This window comes from Vulpes lagopus, chromosome 7, assembly GCF_018345385.1.
Source record: "Vulpes lagopus strain Blue_001 chromosome 7, ASM1834538v1, whole genome shotgun sequence".
In the NCBI taxonomy this organism is placed as follows: domain Eukaryota; kingdom Metazoa; phylum Chordata; class Mammalia; order Carnivora; family Canidae; genus Vulpes; species Vulpes lagopus.
In genome coordinates this window covers 99757834-99762597 of record NC_054830.1, presented here as the reverse complement: position 1 = coordinate 99762597, position 4764 = coordinate 99757834, and the positions used below count along the sequence as shown (strand labels likewise).

The following is a 4764-nucleotide window of genomic DNA, read 5'->3' as shown; positions in this document are numbered from 1 at the left end:
ATTTTGTATAAACTTCTTTGCATTGACTATTCTGTTTTGCATGAGACCAAACTTCCTTGCCAGCTGAATTATATGTGTAATGAACTTGCATCAGATCTTTCACTTTTGAAAATTATTAGTAATAAGTTAAACACAGTCATTTTAAATTTTTTGTCATTTACAAATAGATTTTTGTTTACTCTCATGCTTCCCTGAAAGTGCTTGCTACTCTGCCAAAGAGACTCACGGCAAAGGGCTACACCAGGTACTCTTGGCCTCTCTCCCTTATTGGCATAGCCTTAAAGTCATTCCTGCCTGTTTAAATGTGGTGTAATTTTTGCTTTGACAAGACCTAAGATTAATTATGGAGGCAAAGTTTATAAAGCCCTGTTGAGAAAATTGTCATGTATTCCTATGTACCGGAGTTCTAGCTTTATAGATGAGCAAGGAAGATTTTTCTTGACAGGCTCAGGAAATGTAGGATTTTGGGGGGCCTTGAAAACAGAGAAATTCACCCAGAGAAATTCACTGCAGGTGAAATATAGATAGTTCTAGGATTAGCTGCCTAGCCTCAAGAGATTTTAAAAGTCCAATCTGAGATTTCTGATGAAAATTTATAGCAAAGCAAACATAAAAAGGCCTATGTGGTAAATCACCATGCTTGCTTCACCTATATAAGTAATTAGACCCAAACTAATGAAATTAGTTTTATTTTATGATCAAGATAAATATTTCTTTGAGATAATCTTTGATGAAAAGGAGGGGAATCTATAGAGAGAAACATTTTTTTCTTTTTTTTTCTTTTCTCACTGTCTTTGATCAGGTCTTTATTTAAAATTAGCTGTCTAAAATGATTGAGTTTTATGGAATAAAAAAATTTTAGTTTTTAGGCAGCGGGCTTCTTCTCTTCCGTGGTAGGTTTCTTTTCTGCAGGTTTCTTGTCAGCTGCTAGTTTCTTGGTAGCTGCAGCCTTTTTCTTACCACAGGTTTCTTCGGCTTTTTCACACCAACAGCTTTCTTTCCTTTCTTCCCTACCGTGGGCTTCTTGCCTGGAACCCCCTTCTCCTCCGATTTGGCTTCTAAGGCTGCTGCCGCCTTATCCATCCGGAGTTTGTGATTCTTGGCCTGGCGAAGAATGGTGTTCCAGTGCATGGTCTTTGCATACGGGTTTAGCTTCAACATGATTCTTAGGTTCTTCAGTGGATTCTCCTTCAGGACTCTACGATGAATCTTCTTGCGTGGTGCTCGGAGGGGCTCTTTGGATCTCTGGGCTTTTCAAGATTCTGCTGAGGTCTGTATTAAGCATCTTATGCATGGGAAGGTTGTAGTCACTCTTGAGGGAGGCAGCCTTAGGCCAAGTGCCATACAGATCGTCTAACTTGCGGAAAGCACTTTCAGTCCAAATGCGGAAACGTCCCACCTGCCCACCAGGAGCAAGTTTCAGAATGTTCAGTTTGCTTACATTAAGTAAAGTAATTCCAGGGATGTTTCTGAAGGCCTTGATGATACCGTTGTCTTCATTGTAGATGATGCAGGGTCCCCTGCGCTGGATACGACGATGGTTTCTCATTTTGCCCTTGCCAGCTCTCATTCGCTGAGAGGCATAGACCTTTTTGATATCATTCCAGGCTTTAAGTTTCTTAAGAAGCAAAAACCGCCTTCTTGGTCTTCTTGTAGCCTTCAACTTTATCTTCAACCAGCAAAGGAAGTTCAGGAACTTCCTCAATACGATGACCTTTAGACATGACCAGTGCTGGTGAGGCTGAGGCAGCCAGGGCAGAGCAGATGGCACATCGCTTTTGTGTTGTGTTCATTCTGCGGTGCCAAGGGCGCCAGGTTTTGGTTGGTGCAAACATGCGGCCTCCGACACATATTTCCAAAAGCACCCTGGCCAGGACGGTGAGGCCCACGCCTCGAACTCTGGGAATTCCAGCCACGGCTCTGCCAGTACCCCCAGACTCATCACTGGTTTGATGACCTGCTAATTCACTGACAGCATATGGCTGTCTGTTGTTTTTGTGCAAGTTGGTGTGAACAAAGTTCACAATATTGGGTCGAATGGGAGCCTTAAACACAGCAGGCAAGGTAACATTTTTGCCGGATGATTCCCCCTTTTCGGAGTACACAGATATCAACGGATGAGCTCACGCTATCTCGGGGAGAGGAGAGAGCCACCGAGAAACATTTTTTTCAATAAAAAACCTGTAACAGGGATCCCTGGGTGGTGCAGCGGTTTGGCGCCTGCCTTTGGCCCAGGGCCTGATCCTGGAGACCCAGGATCGAATCCCACGTCGGGCTCCCGGTGCATGGAGCCTGCTTCTCCCTCTGCCTGTGTCTCTGCCTCTCTCTCTCTCTCTCTCTCTCTCTCTCTGTGTGACTATCATAAATTAAAAAAAAACAAAAAAACAAAAAAAAAACCTGTAACATATCCTTTTAGACTATCAGATAGATTCTGATCCTGTTTGTTATCTTTGTGCTATTTCACACTTCTCTATAAATTTCAGGTAACTGATGGATATGCAAATCAGAGAAGTGGGGACTTTCTCTCCCACTGTGGAAAACCTAGTTGTTATTTTTATGTACCAGTTAATAAATTTAATCTATATATTTATTATGAGAACACATTATGCTCTATTTTCAGCAAATCTCAATCAAACAAATCATACAATATTATCAACTATAGACACCGTATTATAATTCAATCCTCAGAACTTACTCATTTTATAACTGAAAAGTTGTACTCTTTTACTAGCCTCTGCCTACTTCCCCAACCCCACAGTCCCTGGAAACCACTATTCTACTTTCTCTATAAGATCAACTTTTTTTTTTTCATTTTAGATTACACATGTAATCTGTAAAGTATTTATCTTTCTCTGTCTTGCTCATTTTACTTAGTAAAATGCCCTCCAGATTTATCCACATGGCAGATGATAGGATTTCCTTCTTTTTAAAGATGTGGACAAAAGTTGTTTCCAAAGCTTGGCTATTGTCAATAATCCTGCAAAGAACATGGTATTGCAAATATCACTTCAAAATCCTGATTTCAACTTCTTTGGATACAGACCCAAAAGTGGAATTGCTAGATCATATGGCAGTTCTATTTTTAATTTATTGAGAAATTTACATATTGTTTTTCATAGTAATTATACCAGTTTATATTCCCACAAACGTGTACAGGGTTCCTTTCATTCTATATTCTCATAAACATTTGCTATCTCTTGTCTTTTTGAAAATAGCCATTTTAATAAATGTTAGGTAATATCTCATTGTGGTTTTGATTTGCATTTCCCTAATAAGAACAGATATTGAACAACTTTTCATGTACCCATTGGCCATCTGTATGTTTTCTCTCTTTGGAAAGCTGTCTATTCAGATCCCTTATTCATTTTTTATTGTTTTTTTTTTTCTATTGAGTTATATGATTCTTTGTATAATTTGGGCATTAACTCCTTGTTGGCTATGTGGTTTGCCAGTATTTTCTCACATTCCATCAAAATGATGGTTTTGATGGTTGATGGTTTTCTTTGCTGTGTAGAAGTTTTTTAGTTTTAGTCCACTTTTTATTTTTGCTTTTTGACATTGTATTTTGTGTCAAATCAAAGATCAATATCAACATAGAGGAGTTTATCTCCTATGTTTGTTTTCAGTAGTTTTATGGTTTCAGGTCTTATATTTAGGTTTTAAATCATTTTTAGGTATTTTTTTGTGCATGGTGTAAAATAGGGATCCAATTTTATTCTTTTGCAAGTGGATAGCAGTTTTCCCAACTTCCCAGTTTTACTTGTATAGTCTTGACTTCTCTGTTTAAAACTAATTGATGATATATGGATAGGTTTATTTCTGGGCTCTCTACTCTGTTCTATTGATCTATGTGTCTATGCCATTACCACACCATTTAGATTACTATAGCTTTATAGAATAGTTTGAAATCAGCAACTGTGATGCCTCCAATTTTGCTCTTCTCTTTCAAGATTGTTTGGCTATTTGGGGTCTTTTCTGGTCTTACATATATTTTAGTATTTTTTGTTATATTTCTATGAAAAGTGCCATTGGAATTTTGATAGGGATTCCTTGAGTTTAAAGATTGTTTTGTATTATGAACATTTTAACAAAAGTAATTATTCCAATCCATGAACATAGTACATCTTTCCATTTATTTGTATCCTCTTCAATTTATTTTACCAATGACCCATAGTTTGCAGTATAGAGATCTTTCATCTCTTTGGTTAAATTTTATCCAAAGTATTTTATCATTTTGATGCTATTTTAAGAGAGATTGTTTTATTAATTGTTTTATATATTTTATCATTAGTGTGAAGAAACACATCTGATTTCTGATACTTATTTTGTATCCTGCAAATTTACTGAATTTTTTTGCCTACATCAAACTTTTTTTTTTTTGCATGTGGCATCTTTATAGTTTTCTATATATAAGATCGTGTCATCTGAAAATGGAAACTTTACTTTTTCTTTCTTATTTGAAAGCTTCTAGTACTATGTTGAATGAAAATGCTGACAGTGGGCATCCTTGATCATTCCTGAACATACGGAAAAACTTTTGGCTTTTTATTGTCAAGTATGATATTAGATGTGGGCTTATCATACATGACCTTTATTGTGTTGGAGTCTGTTCATTCTTTATGAAGTTTGTTGAGAGGTTTTTTGTTGTTGTTGTTGTTGTTTTGTTTTTTTACTATAAAGGAGGTTGCATTTTGTCAAATGCTTCTTCTGCATTTATTTAGATGATGGCATGATTTTGATCCTTCATTTTGTTAATGTGGTATA

The 4764-nt window shown here is 37.0% G+C and overlaps 1 pseudogene; it reads right to left on the bottom strand.

Annotated features, from left to right (window-relative positions):
• Positions 1–865: 865 nt before the first annotated feature.
• On the bottom strand, positions 866–2174 carry LOC121495219 (annotated as a pseudogene).
• Positions 2175–4764: the final 2590 nt, after the last annotated feature.